Consider the following 22,510-nt stretch of genomic DNA (forward strand, 5'->3'; position numbering starts at 1 on the left):
CCATGAGAAGGGGAAAGGCAGAGGAAGAGTTAGGGAGGGGGAATGAAGCAAGTTATGAGAGACTCTTGAATACTGAGAACAAACTGAGGGCCGAAGAGGGAGGGGGAAGTGGGAAAGGAGGTGATGGTCATGGAGGGGGCCACTTGTGGGGAAGAGCACTGGGTGTTATATGGAAACCAACTTGGTAATAAACAATTTAATTTAAAATTTTGTATGTTTTTTAAATTTATTTTTGAGAGACAGACAGAGACAGCGTCATCAGGGGAGGGGCAGAGAGAGGGAGACATAGAACTGGAAGCAGGCTCCAGGCTCTGAGCTAGCTGTCAGCACAGAGCCCGACGCGGGGCTCAGACCCACAAACCGTGAGATCATGACCTGAGCCAAAGCTGGATCCTTAACTAACTGAGCCACTCAGGCGCCCCTAAACTATTTAATTGAAAAGTAAAATAAAATAAAATAAAATAAAATAAAATAAAATAAAATAAAATAAAAAATTATATAGTTAAACCTCAAAAAATAAATAAAACTTTATTAACAAAAAAAAAAAAAGAAAAAGAGTCAGACTCTTAACTGACTGAACCAGGTGCTCCATCAGTTGGCTTTTTAATTAATTAATTATTTATTTATTTATTTATTAACTAAACTTTTATTTATTTTTTAAGATTTAAATTGAAATTAGTTAACATATAGTATAATAAAAATTTCAGAAATAGAATTAGATGATTCATTGCTTATATATAACACCCAGTGCTCATCCCTACAAGTGTCTTCCTTAATGCCCCTCACCCCTTTAGCCCTTCCCTTCACCCAACACCCAGCCAGCAACCCTGTTTGTTCTCTGTATTTAAGAATTTCTTATGGTTTGTCTTTTGCTTTTATATTATTTTTGCTTCCCTTTCCTATGTTCATCTGATTTTTTTAAATGTTTGTTTATTTTTGAGAGAGAGAGAGAGAGAGAGAGAGAGAGAGAGAGAGAGAGAGAGAAAGGGAATGGGGGAGGGGCAGAGAGAGAGGAAACAGAATCTGAAGCAGGCTCCAGGCTCTGAGCTGTCAGCATAGAGACTGACATGGGGCTCAGACCCACAAACTGTGTGATCATGATCTGAGCTGAAGTCACATCCTTAACCCATTGAGCCACCTAGACACCTGTTTTGTATCTTTAAACTTTTTTTTAACGTTTATTTATTTATTTATTTCGGGGGGGGGCGGGGAGAGAGAGAGAGACAGAGAGTGCACACAACTTAGGGAGGGGCAGCGAGGAGAGACAGAATCCCAAGCAGGCTTCATTCCATTAGCGCAGAGCCCGATGCAGGGCTCAAACTCACAAAATGTGAGATCATGACCTGAGCCGAGATCAAGGGTCAGACACTTAACCAACTGAGCCACCCAGGTGCCCCATCTGTTTTGTATCTTAAATTCCACATGTGAGTGAAATCATATGATACTTGTCTTTTTCTGACAAACTTATTCACTTAGCATAATATACTCTAGTTCCATCCACATAGTTGCCAATGGCAAGATTTCATTCTTTTTAATCACCAAGTAATATTTCATTATATATATATATATATATATATATATATATATATATATCTAAGATATATATCATATCTTCTTTATCCATTCACCTGTTGATAGACATTTGGTCTCTCTCCATATCTTGGTTATTGTCAATAGTGCTTCTGTAAACATTGGAGTGCATGTGCCCCTTTGAATCATCTCTCCTGTATCCTTTGGTTAAATACCTAATAGTGCAATTGCTGGGCTGTAGGGTAGTTCTATTTTCAATCTTTTAAGGAACCTCCATACTGTTTTCCAGAGTAGCTGCACCAGTTTGCATTCCCACCAGCAGTGCAAATGGGTTCATCTTTCTCCACATCCTTGCCAACATTTGTTTTTGCCTGAGTTGTTAATTTTAGCCATTCTGTCAGGTGTGAGGTGGTATTTCATTGTGGTTTTGATTTGTATTTCCTTGATAATGGGTGATGTTGAACATTTTCCCATGTGTCGGTTGGCCATCTGGATGTCTTCTTTGGAGAAGTCTCTATTTGCCCATTTCTTCACTTGATTATTTGTTTTTTGGATGTTGACTTTGAGAAGTTCTTTAAAGACTTTGATACTAACCCTTTATCCAATATGTTATTTGCAAATATCTCCTCCCATTCCATCAGTTGCCATTTAGTTTTACTGATTGTTTCCTTTGGTGTTCAGAAGCTTTTTATCTTGATGAGGTCCAAATAGTTAATTTTTGCTTTGGTTTCCCGTGCCTCTGGAGATGTGTTGAGTAAGAAGGTGCTGCAGCTGAGGTCAAAGAAGTTGCTGTCTTAACGTTTAGGTCTTTCATCCATTTTGAGTTGATTTTTGTGTGTGGTGTAAGAAAGGGGTCCAGGTTCATTCTCCTACACGTTGCTGTCCAGTTTTCCCAGCACCATTTGCTGAAGCAGTTGGGTTATTTTTTAAAATTGTTTTTAATGTTTATTTTCTAAGAGAGAGAGAGACAGAGTGCAAGTGGGAGGGGGCAGAGAGAGAGCGAGACAAAGGATCTGAAGCAGACTCCAGGCTCTGAGTTCTCACCACAGAGCCTAGCATGGGGCTCGAATTCATGAATATGAGATCATGACCTGAACCAAAGTTGGGAGCTTAACTGCCTGAGTCACCCAGGTGCCCTGAAGTTGGATTATTTTTAATCAGATGGTAGATATCCACTGTTTTTCCTTTTTCTACAGTATAAATAATTTTTCAAAATTATGTGTAATATTAGACAAAATTCTCTAAAGTCAATACATTTTTGTTTAAGAATTTTACATGTTGTCAATCCTTCCACTGCTCATGATGTTACTTCTTGGTAGTTCCTCGAAAGCTTGAGTCAGGGTTTATCTTCCAGATAGGTCTTTTGAAAAGAAACTATGTTTGGGCCCCCTAGGTGGTTAGGCTCTGACTCTTGATTTTGGCTCAGGTTATCATCTTATGGTTTGTGAGACTGAGCCCCACATTGGGCTCTGTGCTGACAGCATGGAGTGAGCCTGCTTGGGATTCTCTCTCTCTCTCTGACCCTGCCCTACTCTGTTCTCTGTATCTCTGTCAAAATAAACAAACATTAAAAAATAAAAAAGAACCTATGCTTAATTCACAGTTGTCCTGCATTCAGTCTACAATTCTTTATCTCCACTTGAATATGGACATACTGATGACATAGTTCAAACACTTCCCCACCTAGCATCTTTGAGACCTAATTTCTTCAAGTGATTTTCTTTAAGACCATGTTTAGAGTACGTCGATCTGCCTAGTTCTCAATTTCAGACTCCCTGTAAACATGAATGAGTTCAAGTCATATTCCCTCCTCAGCCATCACACCCAAGGAAAGTACAGACTGTGGGATATGCCAATAGGTAAGGTCAAAATATTTAATCATTTGGGCTTTCATACATTTAGCAATTCTGTCTTGTAGTTCTTTCCCACAGATCTAACAAACAGGTCTGTGAGTAAAGCAAAGCCACATAGTTACTCTATGAGGCATTTTCAACAATGTGAGTCTACAGGTCCATTCCATGGGGACAGACCTAAACTATCTATTGGGTTGTTTCTTATTGACTGATAGGTTCTTTATACAAATACATGTTTATCTAAAATATTAATCTATGTTTAGATAATTCACATTAAATGAGATATAGATGTATGCATTGTCAAAAATGAGGTATAAAGTTTTGTCATCCCAGTTGCAAATATTGTCCGACATAATTTATTACTTCCTTTCTGACATTTTATTTTAATTCTAGCATGGTTAACATACAGTGTTACATTAGTTTCAGGTGTAGAATATAGTGCCTCAGTAATTCCATACATCATCCAGTGCTCATCCTCAGTATACTCTTAATCCCCATCCCCCAATCACCCATCCCTCCACCACCTCCCCTCTGGTAACCATCAGTTTGTTCTTAACACTTACGTGACCTTCTTTATATGTCTTCTGCCATACCATAACATATCTGGGTTTTATGTTTTATCAAGAAAGCTTTCTTCCCCCAAGATTATAAATACATTTTCCCATCTTTCGTCCTTTAAAAAATTTACATTTTAAAAACAACTGGAATTTATTTTAAAACATACTATGAAGAAAGCATTTAATTTTAATTTTCTCCAAATAGATAACTCTTTCTCCTAACACACCATTTGTTAAATGCTCTGTCATTTCCTGATTGGTTTTAAATGCCTCATTTATCATATACTAAGATCATATACATGTATGATTTTTTGGGAGATTTTAAATCTGTTCTGTTGATCTATTTGCCTATTTCGCACAGTGCCACATTATTTCAAATATTGTGTCTTTATGGTACATATTAATATCTGATAAGTCAAGTCCTTTTTCTTGCTCTTTTTCTAAAGAATCTTGACTTTTTTGGCACATCTCATAGATGAACTTTAGAATTTAGCTTGCCAATTCTATAAAACATCCTGTTGGAATTTTTATTAACATTATATCACAGGTATTATTTAACTTAAGGAGCATTAATATCTGTATAATATTGAATCTTTTTATCTAGGAATATGTTTTATGGCTTTCACTAAAATTATATGGTTATCTTCAATACATTTCATACTTTTAAGTTTTTTTTAGGTAATTCAAGGTTTCATTGGAATTTAATTATAACTCTCTTCTCTATTGCATTTTCAAATTAGTTGTTGCTGATTATAGAAAAGCTATGGATTTTTATAGGTTAATCTTGTTTCTACCTTTCTGAAAATTATAATTAGTTTAGAAATATTATGTGATTGCCTTGGATTTTCTGGGGATATATCTATCTTACCAATTATGTATAAATTAAGTATAAATATTCCATATTTATTTCTTTTTCCTGATCTTTTTGTATTGACCAGTAACTTGAAGGCACAAGTATTGACCATAAAAGTAGGTATCATTATATTTTGTTCCTGACTTTTATGGAAATGTGGTATTTTACTCTTCAGAATAGTTTACAAGTATTTTACTTTTCAGAATGACACTTGGAAATTGGCAAAATGTTGATAATTGTTGAAGATGAGTGATAGTTACATAGAGCTCATTAATCTTTTCTTTCTGTCTGTATATGTTTGAAATTTCCATAATAAAGAGTTAAGTGAAAAAATAGAGGTTAAAAAAAAAGAATAAGAATTGTTTTAGGTTTTGGGGTGGAAACCCCTTTTCAAATTAAGGAAATATTTTTTTCCTAGCTTATTATAAATTTTCTGTTTGGGGTGGGTATAGAATATGTGTCTTCAAAAAACTATTTTTGAAAGGAAAACTGAGACAGGGCCTATCTATCTCAAAAGACCAAGGAAAAGTATGAAAATCTCAACATAAAGAACGGAGAACTTATTCACCAAATATTTAGATTGGCTTCTCTTTCTTTTCATCAACTGACTGTTTTCAATAATAGTGGAAGTGCCTCTAGGGCCCTAGCACACTGCTGACAACAGAGAAGGGACTAAATAAATAATGTATCATTGTTAAGGGTTTTGGGGAGGAGAGAGATGTAGGTCTTGGTAGCTGTATTGTGCCACCCAGGTCCGACCTCTGGACTGAAGGATTTCTGCCCCCAGCTGCTGGGATGATGGCTGGCTGGTAGTCTTCAGCAGCGAAGCCTTTCCAGGAATTGCCCATAGCTTAAAAGAGCCACCTTACTCAAGCCTCTGCTTCCTTCCCAGTAGCAGCTGAATTCAAGGACTGGCCTGTATGGGGGCTACAAAATCCCAGCTTCCGTTCTCCAATTCAGATCAGGCCGAAAGGGCTTTCTCAGCTTCAGAGCTTCCTGCCGGCTTCTTGCCAGATAAAACAAATACAGATGCCCAGTTAACTTTGGATTTTAGATAAACAACACTTTTAAAGAATCAGTATGTCCTAAATACTGCATGGAACATATTGCTACTAAAACTGTTTTTGCTGTTTATTTGAAATTCTAACTGAACCAGCATCCTGTGTGTTTATTTGCTAAATTTGGCAGCTCTATGGAGCATTGCAGTTTAACTTCTCCTGGAAGCCTGTTTTGTTCACTAACTCCACAGGTTTTGATTCTGAGAGCACTCATCAACCAATTTCCTGCATGCTAACTTTTGTCTCAGAGTCTGCTTTCTGGGTAATGAGTCTGCAATAGAGTGAAAATTAAGGTAAAATATTTCTTTGCCTTGCCCAAATTTCAGAACCAATGGTGAGATTGGCACATGTGTCCAAAAGACAGAGATCTCATTAGATTGATTATTGAAGAATGGAGACTAGAGAACATGGCTAATTCTGAGAGCCTGATGGGTTTGCTAATATGTTATTCCCAATTAAATTTACTCCGAGTGCTTCACTAAGCCTGCTTTATAGCTGTTCCTGTTACTTGTTCAGCAATTTAGGTAGGTCATTCCTCCAGGACTGCTTACTCTTGCTATAGTCCCTCCACATGAAAACATGAAGCCAAGGGAAGGAGGTCTGTTGTGTAGGATAAAAGCAGCCCTGTTCAAATGGTCAATGCAAATGATCATATTTGCCTGATGCAAAACAGGCAGAGACCTCTGAACGTATGGATTCTGTCTCTTTTGCCTCCTCTGACTTCTCTCGTCTAAGTGAGGGATTTCCTCAGGACTTATGCTTGTCTTTCGTCTTGATCTGTGTGATCTGCTTTGTCAAGCTGTCTAGTCATAATGTAATGCTTTCAGAGGCATGACCTTCAAATCCACATTTGCTTTGCCTTCTGTCCTGAGCTTCATTCAGTTCTGCATTTCCAGCAGTTTCATCCCCTACCCCTCAATTTTCTGGAAAGACCCTGAATCCAGTATATTTTTGCTTCAACCACACTCTTGCCATGGTGTGAACAAATTCTCATTCAGGTTGCCAAGCAATGAAGGGTATGTTGTGAGAAGAATGCACATGAGAACCCAGTGAAAACATATATCAAAGCTTCAAGAAGAGCAGGGACTGGAGGGTGGAACAAGACTTCAATGGCTTTTGTTTTAAATTTTCAAAGTACCTGTTTCTTGAGTGCTTACTATGTGATGTGCAAGAAAGGAATCCTAAAACACCCTGTGCAGGACCTCAGCTCTAGCTGTTGGGAGATTTCTACTCTAGTGCTTCACTGTTCATGGGACTTGCTTTCTGCGTGTTTTGCTTCCTTCTGTTGTGACTGTTGGCATAAGTTTTCTTCTTGTTTCACGGCTTTTGCTTCTTCATTTTACTTATGCTTTATGGTTCTTCTCAAGTTTCTGACTCTGGTTGGCATCCCTTTCAGGGTCACCTACATGTAATGGCCTTATTTCCTTGTGTGTGTGTGTGTGTGTGTGTGTGTGTGTGTGTGTGTGTGTGTGTGTTTCTCTACAGATTCCTGAGATAAGTGATGGGATTGGCTGTGCTTGGGTTTTTTATTTTTTTCTATTATAGTTTATTGTCAAGTTCGTTTCCCTATAACACCCAGTGATCATCCCAACAAGTGTCCTCCTCCATGCCCATCACCCCCTTTCCCCTCTCCCTCACTCCCATCAGCCCTCAGTTTGTTCTCAGTATTCGAGTCTCTTGTGGTTTATCTCCCTTCCTCTCCCCAACTATTTTTTCCCCTTCCCCTCCCCCATGGTCCCCTGTTAAGTTTCTCCTCTTCCACTTCTAAGTGAAAACATATGGTATCTGCCCTCCTCTGCTGGACTTATTTCACTTAGCATAACACCCTCGAGTTCCATCCATGTTGCTACAAATGGCCAGATTTCATTCTTTCTCATTGCCATGTAGTATTCCATTGTATAGATAAACCATATCTTCTTGATCCATTCATCAGTCGATGGACATTTAGGCTCTTTCCATGTTTTGGCTATTGTTGAAAGTGCTGCTGTGAACATTGGGGTACATGTGCCCCTATGCATCAGCACTCCTGTACCCCTTGGGTAGATCTCCAGCAGTGCTATTGCTGGGTCATAGGGGAGTTCTATTGTTAATTTTTTGAGGAACCTCCACAGTTTTCCAGAGGGGCTGCACCAGTTTACATTCCTATCAACAGTGTAGGAGGGTGCCTGTTTCTCCACATCCTTGCCAGCATCTATAGTCTCCTGATTTGTTCATTTTAGCCACTCTGACTGGCATGAGGTGTTATCTTAGTGTGGTTTTGATTTGTATTTCCCTCATGATGTGATGCTGTGTGCTCAGAGTTTTGAGGCAGGACTGCTCATAGGTCCCTGATGACCCTATAGATTGGCTGCATCTGGATCAGATGTTGACACCAGTCTAACCAGTTATGGTTGGAGGGATTATGTGGTCCCCAAGGACTGCCTCTTACCCCTTTTGCAAGCCCCACATCAGGGAAAGCACAATGACCAGCATAGGCCCATCTCTTCCCTAAAGGAAAGCTCAATCTCTTAACTTTGGTTAAAGGGACAGCCATCTTGCTTTCCAGTTAGTTGGGAAACCCTGGTCTCATATTTGAATCCATTTTTTCTCTTGATTTCCAATTTGTACCTGCCAAGCCATATTGATTCTTTGTAGACAGTCAGATCAGGCTTCCATTCCGAAATACCATAGACTGGATGGCTTAAACAACAGAAGTTTATTTCTAACGGTTCTGGAGGCTGGAAAGTCAAAGATCAAGATGCCAGTATTGACGGTCAGGTCCTGATGAAGGCTTGCTTTCTGGCTTGCAGATGGCCACTTTCTCCCCATGTCCTTACATGGCAGAAAGAGAGAGAGAGCAATCTTTCTGGTGTCTCTTCTTCTTCTTCTTTTCTTAATGTTTATTTATTTTGAGAGGGAGAGAGAGAGAGAGAGAGAGAGAGAAAGAGAGAGAAAGAACTCACGGGCAAGTGGGAGAGGGGCAGAGAGAGAGAGAGGGAGACACAGAATCTGAAGCAAGTTCCAGGCTCTGAGCTGTCAGCACAGAGCCCAATTCGGGGCTTGAACTCACAAACTGTGAGATCATGACCTGAGCCGAAATTGGCCGCTTAACCAACTGAGCCACCCAGGTGCCCCAAAAGTAGTTTCTTAAGACCCTCCCTAGAAACAGGGAATGATATCTCTGTGAGTGGGGGGCCCAGGAATCTCTATTGAAGACAGGAATTCCAGCTCATTTTTGTATATATTAATGTTCAGGAGTGTATCCAGTATAGTCAGTGAGGACAAGGAGAGCCCTCATTTTTGTGGATACCCTGAAAGGAGAGGTCAGAATGTTTTTAATGTGGTAATGTAGAGATTAGGTTCCTCAGCATAATTAAAAATGGCCAGTTCATCCTATGCCTCAAGTGGCTGGTGATTCTAATTTTTTATGGCAGTGATTTTCCTTCCCTTCCCTTCCCTTCCTTTTCTTCTCTCTTCTCTTCTCTCCTTTTTTAAGTCAGTGAGTTTCAAGCTGTGCTCTGAGGAGCACTCAAAGGCCCCACAGAAAGTGAGGGGGACCTGAGTAGATGGGCTTCATAACGTCCTTTTCTCCTCTTTCACTAAAATAATTCCACTTTTACCTGTTTTACATTTTCAGATTCTAAGGTTATATATACATATATTATGGAGGAGAGTTGCCATTTATTTATGACTAATATTCCACCTCTGTGATCCTCCGGGAAACAATGCAATCAACCTTGGCCAGTCAGAGGACAGAGTCATCAGACTCACCTATCCTACTAAGGGCCCCACAGGTAGCGTAGGTTTTAAACTGACAATCGAAGCTGCTGTAACCTGGTGACCACGGTCGTCTGGACGGACGTGTGGTCCTTGGTGGTGACGATGGTGGTTGGTAGCAGAGCATTTCTGCAGCTGGTACAGGTCCATGAGCTCAAGTGCATAGGTCTGCGTGTTGAGGGCACACCTTCTGCCACTGCCTCGAGAGTGGGTGCAGAAAGAAAAGCAAGACATATTTGAAAGAAGTGTTCTGCTTTAAGGTTTTCTAAGTGTCTCTGTTCTGGTTTTAGTCACATCTTTTCCTCTTCCAACTTTCAAGCCATGTTAGAAATAAATGCAATAGTTTGATGGAGATTTTTTAAAAAAAATCAGCTTTATCATTGGTAATGCTCAGCTGGGGACTGCAGCCTAGATCCATGGCAACAATCAGGCTTTCCAGTATCATCCCTCCAATACTCAGCTTTAGGACAACTCACCCAAGGAAGTAATACCTTTCCTTGGTAGTCTTCAGTTTTGGGGCCTTTTATTAATTCTTAGGGTTTTCCATGTGCAGTGTAGCAAATTTCCTTGGTAGAGGAGATGGTCAATTTCTCCAGATGGTCCTGCTTCTTCCTTCCTTAGACCATATTTGTAATTCCAACTACAACTCCTCTGAGTATGCTCCTGTGGATTTTCTTTTGCTATGAGAAGGCTCTGAAAGGGGACAGAAGAGGAGCACGAGTTAAATGATCACACAGCTGCTCTGCATTCTTGCCTGAAAATGAGTCCCCATTCTATTTCGTATTTCTATTTATGCCCAGCTATGTTAGAGAATATCAGGAGTACAGATGACAACATAAAAATGTTCACCTAATATAATGTCAGCAATATAAAAACATCCCTGAATCAAAAGGCTAATTATTTTCTTTCCTTTATATAAATGTAAGCACAAAGTAATTAGCGCTATTACTAACTTGTCATTCTGTTCAATTTTGGAGAGGTCTCACTTAGCCTCTGGGTAGAATCAAGCTTTTTACCATTGGCAGGTTTGGCATTTTCCCACTGGAATGTATATTGTTCACTGTGAGAGTTATCAGCCCTGTACACTAAATATTTGCTCTTTTATGGGCTGTGATTAGATTTTTCTTCACTACTGTCTTTGAAATTAGGCCTTTTCATATGACTCACACTGACCAGTGAAACGTGAGTTGAAATAATGTGTTACTTCCTGGTGGAAAATTTATGAGCCAACGTGCACTTTGCTTAGCTTTATACTTCTTCCCAGGCACTTGTGGAAGTATTGGGCTGAGAAGGAACATGCAACAGATGAGGTCCCTGATTTATTAGAAGCAGAATCCTCTTGCTGACTTATAATAGACATGTAGTGTGGACTGAAAAATAAATTGTCATTGTTGTCAAAACTGTGTTTTGGAATTGTTTGTTACTATGTAATAACCTAGTTCATAATGGCTGATATACTCTCCGAGGGATACTAAAACTGAATTAATTCCACCTAAAGTCTTTCAAAGCCCCACTTTTAAAGAAGTCTAAAATATGAATGGGTTGCATAAATACAATTATCAAGAAAAAAATGGAAAACATAGTCAAATCTATCTCTTCAGTAGTTATTACAAGCAAAATGATCTTCCTCGAACCCTGAACTAGCTGGATTCCTGACTAGCCATCCAGAAGTATTTGAAGGAAGGATAGAGACAGTGGAAACACACATGTGTAAAGAGAAAGCCATCCTAGTCTTAGCCTCACTAGGATATCAGGCTGTGCCAGTTGCTTGGAGACCATGACCAATAAAGAGAAACTCTGGAAAAGGCTCCTCAAGAGATTAATTATGGCACTAGGCCCTGTGTTTTCTGCAGCTTGGGGAAAATTTATCTATGCATAATGCATCCTGTCTCAGAGAATAGCTTTTGTAAAATTTAGAAATTTACAAAGATGATATGCCCAGACAATTATTTGAGGTATCCTTCAGCATCTTCAAAACCTGCTTAGTCCCATCTGCCTTTTGAGGTCTGCATCTCTGCTACACGAGGGTAGAACCAAACGTGGGCTCTGTAGGACATTACCTTCACTTTTTTCAGTGACAGACATTTCTAGTCCTTTACTACAATGGCTGTTACTTTGGGCCCTTGCTTCGGAATTGCCTTGGCTAGGGGGTCTGCAAACTATGGCCCGAGAGCAGAATCCAACTGGCTGCCTGTTTTTTATATGGAAAAATATAAATTTACATTTGTATTTAAATATAATATTAATTTATTCCATTCATTAATAGGTGTAATGTTTTTTTTTACATTTTAAATGGTTGAAAAAACCAAAAGAAAAACATTTTGTGACACATGAAAATTACGTGAAATCCAATTTTGATGTCCACATATAAAATTTTATTGCAATTCAACCATATTCAATTCTGTATTGCCTGTGGTTTCTTTGACATGCTAAGGCAGAGTTGAGTAGTGGCAACTAAGACTGTATGATCTACAAAGACTAAAATATTTATTAGCTGGCCTTTCACAGGGAAAGTTTGCTGACTACTAGCCTAGGCATATGAGTTTTGCCTCCTTCAGCCAATCCTTGACTTGAAACTCTTGTTAATGTCTCTGACATGTTCCTAGGGACCCAGTGAAAATGAATACTTCTAGAGTGGGTTCTATCGTGGACCTTGCTTTTTCTGCTTTTGACCTTTTTCTGGGTTTGACTAACTTCTGATACTCCAGAGGAACCAAACCACTTCCTTTTTGGCCTGTCCTTTTACCTCCCCCCAACCAGTCATCTCTTTTCTTAATATACCCTCCTAAATTTTTTGACTGTGGCTTTTCTCATATTGAGAGAGATGAAATCCAAGAGTTCTGCTTTGCCTAAAATGCTCATGCATCTGTCTTCAACTTGTTAAAGTATAGAATTATGTCTGTCTAGGAAATATTCTTCTCTGAGACTAGCACCTGTCCAGGCCTAGACTTACTATATGATTGTCTTGCCTGACTCCCCCTTAGCGTGTCTCATTTTTTTTCTGCCTCTTAAAGTCCTAACTATAAAACTCCTAGGCTTGTTTCCTTCAAATATAAGCAATACTTATGTCTTTTCTTAAAACAGTCATGTCATTCTTTGTTTTTTAATTGAAAAAGAATTTTTTAAAAATTAAAGCTGTCAGCACAGAGCCTGATGCAGGGCTCAAACTCACAAACTGAGAGATTGTGACCGGAGCCAAAGTTGGATACTTAACCAACTGAGCCACCCGGGCGCCCCTGTCATCTTGAAGCTTAATAGGTTTTAAGAATTCTGCCCTACCAGTCTCAATCTTCCCTCTCCAATCTGCCCACATATTCTATAATGAACTGCTGTGGCTTAAACAACAGAAATGACTTCTCTGACAGTTCTGGAGGCTAGGAGTCTGAAGACAGAGTGTCAGCAGGGCTGGTTCCTTCTGAGGCTGTGAGGGAAGGAGCCGTTCCAACCCTCTCTCTCTGGGTTATAGATGGTGGTCTTCTCCCAGTGTCTCTTCACATTGTCTTCTATGTGTCTTTGTGTTTTGTGTCCAAATATGACACTGGCATATTGGATTAGGGTTCCACCCTAATTTAGTGTGACCTAATTTTACTTTCACAAATTGCATCTGCAAGGACCCTATTTCCAAGTAAAGTCACATTCTGAGATACTGGGGGGTTAGGTCCTCAACATATATATTTTGGGGGGGACACAATTCATTTCAAGCTTCTCTACCATTCCTTGGTCCTTCCTCTATAAGGTCTCTTTGTACTCTGGGTAGTCTCCCTCTTCTAGTGTCAACTCCTCTTCTCATTCTCTAGTATAATTTTATGGGCAGTTAGATTAGAATATATATCCTTTTTTTTTTCTTTTAGGTGTTCTAGCATGGCTTTGAAGATTTATTATTTTCCTTTTATATCAATTAAGCTTTTTATCTAGGGCCCTTCCTTTTCTCCTAAGGAATTCTCTTTCTTCCTCTAGAGTCTAATCTGACCAATTGCTGATCTCTTATTTTTGGTTTTCCCCCCTCTATTCACACACTGCTAGGAAAACTGATGCATGTCCTTTAAAATCAATTACATTTCTCTTTTACTTCCTGAACAAAGCTGATTCCTGGAGACAGTGTGCCAGGTGGAGGGCTTTTAAATTATTATTTTTTCATTTTAAAATTTAATTAGAAAAATGAAAAACAGTTGTGATAAAATACACATAAACCTAACTATCTTAACCATTTTTAAGTGTATAGTTCCATATGTAAAGTATGTTAACATTGTTGTGTTCAAACTCTTTTTAATTTTTGGTTTACAACTTCATTGAATTGTTTCTCTTCCTTAAGCCAAGAAGATGACAAATTCTCTATGGTATGAATACTTACATTCTCTATATTTTTACTATGAAAATTTTTAGATATAAAGAAAAAGGTGAAAGAGATGTATGGTGTTCACTCATGTATCTACATTCAACAATATTATTTAATTGCATTTATTTTATCTGTATGTATGTATGTATTTATGTGCATAAATATATTTACACATTTTTGTTTTATGAATGCATAAATATATAAACCTATGAAAAAATATATAATTTTATGTATTGATTGAAAGCAAATTATGGAAATCAGGACACTTTGTCCCTAATTTTTCATCATATATCACATAAAAATAAGGATATGCTCTTAACAGAACCACAATAGCATTATCCCACCACAGAAAAGGAGCAAATTTTCTAATATCACCTAATGTTCAGTTCACATTCAGATTTTACCCAAAATGTCTTTTATAGGTTATTAAAACTGATTTTGAGAACCATCAAAGTTCATGCATTACATCCCAGTTCTTCTTACTTGTCTACTAAAGTACTTCCCACTCGTTTGTATTTGAAGCCAAAATTTGAGTCTTTAAAATAAAAATGCCATGGTGGACTTACGTAAATTAACAAATTACAGTGGACAAGCCAGATGATTTCAAGGGGTTTATACTCAGCTCTTTCCTTGGTTCTATATCTGTTGAAGATCAAAACAAGATGGATGGGAATAGAACCTGGGTCTACTGAACTATCGTCACCTCTTAATGCCCAGATGCTACGATTAAAAGGCCTGTCTATGGCCTGTGTGCACTTAACTGTCTTTTGTAGTTTTAATCCCTAGTCTACTATACTTTCTAAGAAATAGATTATAGGGAGCAAAAGTTATTCCACCAATACATAATAATCTTGTACTAAAGTTTTGTTAAGTCTTACATGGTATGAAAATACTTTTTTTCTGCAAAGCTGATTTTTGATTCAGTCAACTTGCTTGGATCTAAGTCTTCCAGAAAAAACTTCTTACTAAAGTCAGTAAAAATTGCCTCGTGTCTGTAAATGTCAACCAAAATATAATGTGTTGTAGCCTACAATGGTCAACACTCATAAAAGTACTAAAGTTAAAGGCCTCCTATCTTCCTCCATCTTTCATGTTTTATTTTTTTCATGTCTTATTTTAATTGTACTACTCTAGTGTAGTATTGGTTTTACAAGATTTCCTAGTCAATATGGCCATATATCAGGGTGCAGTTGGCATGATGATTAATTTCACCTCCTCACTTATTCCTTTTAGAACTGTTTAAGATGTGATTCAGGAGTTATTCAGGAGATGGACATACCAGTTTTGTTATGGTAAAGTGGATTGGAAAATGCAGTTGGATCTACTGTGAGGCTTCCTTTCCCAAGTTCTGGAACTTGTTTTAACTCACCTGAGGGAGAGTTTGAGTGTTTAGAACAGACTCATATACCCAGAATTGCTGCTTCTCACTCTGTGAAGACCAACAGTGTAAGCAGAAAAAGGAAAAACCCTTTAAGTTGGGTACTTTTTTAAAAAAATGGAAAGTTAATATAAATACAGTAAGATTAATAATTTTTGATGTATAGTTGGGTGAATTTGGGTAAATACATAGAATCATATAACCACCATCAAAATCAAGATAGAGACTATTTCCTTTATCGAAAGAGGTCCCTGCTGTGCCTTTGTAGTCAATCTCCTTTCATTTCCAGCCTTACCTGCAGACCCTAGCAATCCTGATCAGATTTCTGTCCCCGTAGTTTTGCTATATAAATGGAGTTGTACAGCATATAGCATCCATGTCGTTGCATATATTAGTAGTTTGTTTCTTCTTATTGCTGAGTTATATTACATTGCATGGATCACATTTTGTTTATCCATTCACTGGTTGCTGGACCTTTGGGTTTCCAGTCTTTGGCTATTATGAATAATGCTGGCGTAAACATTTTTCTATAGGTATTTGTGTGGACTTACATTTTCATTTTTTTGACTAAATTTCCAGGAGTGTGATTGGTGGATCACATAGTAAGTATGTTTGACTTTGTAAAAAATGGTGTGTTGCTTTTTAAAACATTAATTCCACCCAACAAGAGGGACATGAACCAATGTATGTTATACTCTAAACACTCCCAGGGTGTAGAGTATATGGAAATTTACCAGGCAGGTAAATTTCTCACTTGGGGATGAGTAAGTGAGGTAAGAGGAGAAAGGATAGAAATATGACTTAATTACAGTGACTCATACCTCTGGATGGTCATTAGAATTTCTTAGGAAGCTTTTATAAAGTTGGATGCTAGTTCCCAACCCTTCCCTCAGAATTAATGGGTTTTTGGTGAAACCTTCTATATTTTTAAAGAGCCTCAGATAATTCTAATATATAGCAAAGATTGAGAACCACTGTTGTAGTTAAAATTCCCTTATGGAAACATGGTGCTCATGAAATGGATGTGGGCTCTTACTAACCAAGAGGCCATTTCTTTCATGAAAAAGAATCAGTGATATGACAAAGCTAGTAGCAACTCTCATGATATTGTATGAAATAGTATGAAGCAAATAACATTATGAAATATAAATAGATTTTTAAAATGTAATGTCTTGTGTGAATTTTTAAAAACTGTATGCAAGTAAGAGAACTGTAATTCTGACTTAGGCTTTTTAAAAATCTAATTCAAGATATTTAATGTTCTCTTATAAAAACCTCAGGTCTACTATGTCTTTTCAATATTAAGTATATAGAGATGCTTGCAAAGATATTTTTGTTTAATTCTGCTGAATCTCCCAAGGATGTCACCTCTCCTGATTGGTTGAATAAATCCTGTTAGGATTAAGATGATTTAGTTTTAGATGGCGCAATTTCCTTGAGAAATTCTGAGCTACTTTCAGACCTTGATTCACAAAACAAACTGTGGTTTAGTAATTTTGATTTGATTTGAAAGGAATGCTTTTCAAAGTAGCTTTATATATTATTAGACCCATTAACATCATACTGTGTATCATGTTCTTTGGACTTAGCTCAGAATGCCACCTTCACTCTAAAAAGTGATGAATTGTCAAAGTAAAGTGTTGATGAATCAAGAAAAATATCTCTACTTTTCACAGATGTCTTTCTCATTGTGTTTAGAAGTAAAATATAGACAGGCTACCTCAAGGTGATAGTTTCCAAAAGCAAAATGAAATAAATTCACAGGTTAAAAAAAGCCAAAAAAAAAAAAAATGAAGCCTCACAGGAAGCTCTAAATGGGCTGGTCTGGAGCGTGGAAATCTGAGGACAAATTAATGGATAACATGTTTTTGCATGCAGCATTTGCAGTATAAACTGAGGATTTCATATGATTGTTTTGAATTGCCAGTTGTTACAGAAAAAGGTAAAAGGAAAGAGGAAAGAAAAAAAGAAAGGTTCTTCATCATGAGACTAGTTCACTGGTTAAGAAAGAATTTAACCTAGGCTCCTGCGTGGCTCAGTCAGTTAGTTAAATGTCTGGCTCTTGATTTCTGGGTCAAGTCATGATCTCACAGTCCATGTTCTAGCCTAGCGCTGGGCTCTGCACTGACTGTGCAGAACCTGCTTGGGATTCTCTCTCTCCTTCTTTCTGCCTCTCCCCCACTCATTCTCTCTCTCAAAATAAATTTTAAAAGTTAAAATAAAGGAAGAATTTAACTATACATTGTTATAACATCAACAGAACTTAAATAAAAGTAAAAACCCACTACTCACGTCCTGCTCCCTGAAAATCAACCTGTTCTCATTTTTCATTAAAAAAAATTTTTTTTGTTTCATTAATTAGGCAGACCCCTGTTTATTAACCATTTCTAAACTGTAAGGCACACAGACCCAGGTTTGTTTTGCTTTGTTTTGATATTGTAATGTTGCCATGGAAATCTATATGCAAATATAAAAATACTTTTGGATTATTTTCTTAGAATAAATCCATGGAAATAGGATTTCTGAATTAGGGACATAACATTTTAATAGCTTTTTGCGATGTTATTTAACTCTTCTTTCAAAAAGGCATTATCATACCCATTTATTCTATGCAGGTATAAGTGCACACCTCACTGTTCCTGAGTATTCAATTTTTGTCTTGTTATCATTTTAATAAGTATTTCTTTGACTATTAGAGTCATTGACCATTTCCTCATAAGTTTGTTTACTAATTATAATTTCCACTTTTTATGCAAATTGTTTGGTTATTTCATGTATTCCTATGGGTCCAGTGAGCCTGAATAATGTTCTTACCAATTTTGCAAGCTCATTTTAATGTAGGTATACCTTTTCCTTGTTTAACTACTCTAAATATTATTTAGTCCACTGTTTGTCTTTTCAGTATAGTTTTTGTTTAACACAAGTTTTTAATTTTTTAATGATGTAATTATTGATCATTTGATTTATAGTTTCTTTTATTGCTTTAAAACTTAGAAAGTTATTACTCCAGAAATTTGAGCTGAGCTCAGTGTCAACGACCCTGAGGTGCTAGTACTCTGGCATGCTAAGAAGTTAGTGGGAGTAGAAGTTGAGTAAGGAAATCAAGACAGAGAGTTAAGGTTATGTGATAGTTGTATTGTTAAATGATGTGTGTGTGTGTGTGTGTGTGTGTGTGTGTGTGTGTGAAACATTTTCCCACAGAAGAATTATACTGTCTTTCCTAACAAGTATTAATATCTTCATTTTGGCTGGTACCTAGGAGACCTGGCTGTGGAGTGTGGCACTTTATGGGAAATTTAGTTTCAAGGAGGTAGTCAACAAATTGATTCATGTTCAGAGTAACTTTTTTGTTTTGTTTTGGTTGTTTGAGGTGAATTTGTTGTAAGAATGAAATCTCATAATGGTGTAAACTGTTGCTAAATAATTTCCTGCTTGCCCCCAGATTGACTAATTTCAGAAAGATTGGAGAGATCTCGTCTTACAACATGTTCTAACAAATAAGGAGTGGTTAAAAAAATCACCTTATTGCCACATGCCTGGAGTACTTACACTAACTAAAGATTTTATGGGACATCCTGAATTCAGATATTCTATTTTGTTGATCTATGTTTGCTCCTACTTGTCAGATCATAGGTCCTAACTTCTGTTCAAAAACTAGAGTCACCATAGGAATTTGGCAATGGATTCCTAGCTGGGGTTCTCAACCTCATTCTGCCCTTGTACTCCATTTTGCTTATCTTTATTTAAACTAAAAAGAGCACATTTATGTGCCAATGCTTAATTTCAGAAACTCTAATGGTTCTCCGTTATACATTGCAGCAAGCCCAAACTTCTTTTTCCAACTTAAAAAAATGTTTATTTTTGAGAGAGAGCATGCAAGTAGGGGAAGGATAAAGAAGGGGAGTGACAGAGGAGTTGGGCTCTGTGCTGACAGCAGAGAGCCCAGTGGGGAGCTCGAACTCGGAGAGCCTGATGTGGGGCTGGAACTCAAGACCTGTGAGATCATGATCCAAGCCGAAGTGGGATGCTTAATTGACTAAGCCACCCAGGCGCCCCTTTTTTCCCTACTTCAATGACTCTGCCCTACTAGGTAACTTTCTTTCTCCTGCTGCTGCAATGTTCACCTTTTGCTCTAGCCAAGTCCTTCTGGTCTCTTTGCAACTATCCTATTACCACCTATTAAGCCTTTGCTTTCCTTCTTCATCCATTGTGCCAGAATGGAATGTGATAGACTGGGTGGCTTATCAACAACAGAAATTCTTTTCTCAGAGTTCTGGAGGACTAAGATCAAAGAACCTACAGATTCAGTTCTGAAGATTCAGATTCTGCTGAAGGCCTGCTTCCCCATTCATAGATGTGTCCTCATGTGTCGGAAGGGGCAAGGGAGCTTTCTAGGGTCTCTTTATAAGGGCACTCATCATTCATGAGAGCTCCTCCCTTATGACCTAATCACCTCCAGATACCATTCCATTGAGGATTAGGTTTCAACATACAAATTCTGGGGGGACACGAACATTTGATCTATAGACCCTTCTAGCCTAATGCTTCCCAACTGGGATGCTTTCCTTCCTTTCCTCACATTAAACCAGACTCACTTGTCAAATCCCAGCTCGTGCCTGACATTGAACAAAACAAAAGCACAGATAGAGCTCACTCTCCCAGGGACATCTTGGGGCCACTGCATAGGTTTAGTCTCCAGGCAGAATCTTATCATTCAACATCTGCTCCAGCCTCTCAGAGATGGTTTTCCTTGGGTGGTTCTCTTTTATGTGTTCACTGAGCAAGTGAACATCTATTGGGCAGTGTTCTGGTTCTTAAGAAACCCTAAATGGGGCCCCACAAATGTAGTTGCTGTGCTGTGCAAGGAGGAAGCCACTTTATTCTTTCTCACCACTGTCTTCAAATAAAACCTTAACTAACCTCCATGCCAAGCTTCTGGATGGTGTCTAAGGCTTTTGTTTTCTAGACACTAGAGATTAGAACAATTTGAGCCATTAAGCAATTCCATCCCAATTGAAATCAAGACTTTTGTCACATCTCTGGTTTTTTAATTTTTAAATTGTTTTTAGAAGAGCATTTGTTAGCATTTTTTAATGTTTTATTTTTTATTTTTTATTTTTGAGACAGAGAGAGCATGAGCAGGACAGGGTCAGAGAGAGAGGGAGACACAGAATCCGAAGCAGGCTCCAGGCTCTGAGCTAGCTGTCAGCACAGAGCCTGACGCAGGGCTTGAACCCACGAACCGTGAGATCATGACCTGAGCTGCAGCCGGCCGCTTAACCGACTGAGCCACCCAGGCGCCACAAGCAATTTTAAAAGTTTATTTTATTTAAAAATGTTTTCTTAATGTTTATTTATTTTTGAGAGAAAAACAGAGTGTGAGCAGGGGAGGGGCAGAGAGAGAGGCGAACAAAGAATCCCAAGCCAGCTCCAGGCTGCGAGCTGTCAGCACAGAGCCTGACATGGGGCTCAGACCCATAAACCATGAGATCATGACTTGAGCTGAAGTCGGATGCCTAACCGACTGAGCCACCCAGGCACCCCAGTGCACTTGTTAGCATTTAATGAACCTCCCTCCATGTGGCTTCAAGTTACCAGCACTAGGCTCCACCACACCTTTGATCTTCTCCTTAGCTCTTCTGCTGAAGAATTTGGCCTTCAATGATAGGAGCAATTCTAGTCTTGTTTCTGTTTGTTTGTTTTGTTTTGTTTTGTTTTGTTTTTGTTTGGCAGCATTTTCCTGTGTCTGCTCACTGACCAATGTCCACACGTTATCAGGGTTGACAGTTGGGCAGAAACTCTGGTTCCTCTTTAAGTTATAATGCCTTATACCAACTTTTCCAAGGTAAACTGGGTGATATTTGTCAAAGTTGATCCTGTGGCCAGCATTCCCGGCCTCCTGAGTGCTTCTGGTAGTTGCTGAGGCACCGTGGCCCTGGCTCATGTGGTCCTGGCTCACGTGGCCCTGGCTCACGGGCTTCAGCTCACATGGACCCAAAGTTTCCGGGTCTTCCTCAGTCTAGATGGCATGTGCACAGCCCAGAAGAAAAAGGAGTCACATCTGATTGAAATCTCCTCCCATGTTGTCCAACACATTTGAAACGGGAAAAGGGAGGGGAGGCCAGGTCTGCTTTTTTTTTCTTACTCTTTCCACCTCTTGCCTTTATTAGCTAGATGCTCCTGAATTAGGCAGAGGGAAGAGGGGTAGTTTTTAAAACCTAGTGGTACCAGTCTGTGAAAACCCTCTCATAGCAAATACCCCAAAACTGACCATTTTCAAGTAGGGAGTTTTTGTGTGTTCTTTGGGACTCTCTCTTGGAGACCTCTGACCTTGCACCGTTTGCTGACTCACTCCCTTGCTGACCTTTTTGGATACGCCCTCAACCCTACTTCAGCAGTTCATAACTTGTGGCCTCTTTTCTGCTGGGACAGCTTGGACCTTGGCAGACAGTGTTCTTGGGTGGGCTCCTTTCAAGAGATGTCTGACCTTCTTATCCTTTATAGCATCCATTTGGTCTACAGAGACATGATGACTGTCTTTGGAGATGCCGTCTTCTCACTTTGCTCTCTATAACACGCTGCGCTAGCCAGCCTCTTCCCTTTGGACCTTTCTAGGTGAGAATCAGGCACCATTCTCTGTGCTTCCCAGACTCCAGAGAACACAGGTTAAACTCTCTGTGATGGGAAGAAAATGCCTCCCTTTGTCCCCACGGATGTGCATGCCTTAATCCCTGGAACCTGTGAATCTGTTAGTTTATTATGTATGTATGTATGTATGTATTTTTCATAGTAGCATTCTTTTTATTTTGTTACTTTTTTAAAAAAGATTTTATTTTTAAGTAATCTCTACACCCAGTGTGGAGCTTGAATTTACAACCTTGTGATCAAGAGTTGCATGCTCCACAGACTGAGCCAGGCAGGTGTCCCTATTTTTTAAATTTGTTTTAATTGAAGTATAGTTGACATACAATACTACATTGGTTTCAAATGTATAACATAGTAATTCAACAATTATATGCATTACAAAATGCTTACTATAATAATTTTAGTTACCATCTGTTACCATATAAAGTTATAATATTATTATTTTTTTAGTTGAACACTTTATTATATATTTAAAAATTTTAATTCTAGTATAGTTAACATGCACTGTTTTAATATAATGATTCAACAATTATTTTTTTTGCCA

The 22,510-nt window shown here is 38.4% G+C and overlaps 1 non-coding gene across 1 annotated transcript; it reads right to left on the reverse strand.

Annotated features, from left to right (window-relative positions):
- Positions 1 to 3,435: 3,435 nt before the first annotated feature.
- On the reverse strand, positions 3,436 to 3,566 carry LOC115305853. The gene has a single exon (XR_003915041.1). It is a non-coding gene; the product is annotated as a small nucleolar RNA SNORA18 (small nucleolar RNA).
- Positions 3,567 to 22,510: the final 18,944 nt, after the last annotated feature.

Source organism: Suricata suricatta, chromosome 10 (assembly GCF_006229205.1).
Source record: "Suricata suricatta isolate VVHF042 chromosome 10, meerkat_22Aug2017_6uvM2_HiC, whole genome shotgun sequence".
Classification (NCBI taxonomy): domain Eukaryota; kingdom Metazoa; phylum Chordata; class Mammalia; order Carnivora; family Herpestidae; genus Suricata; species Suricata suricatta.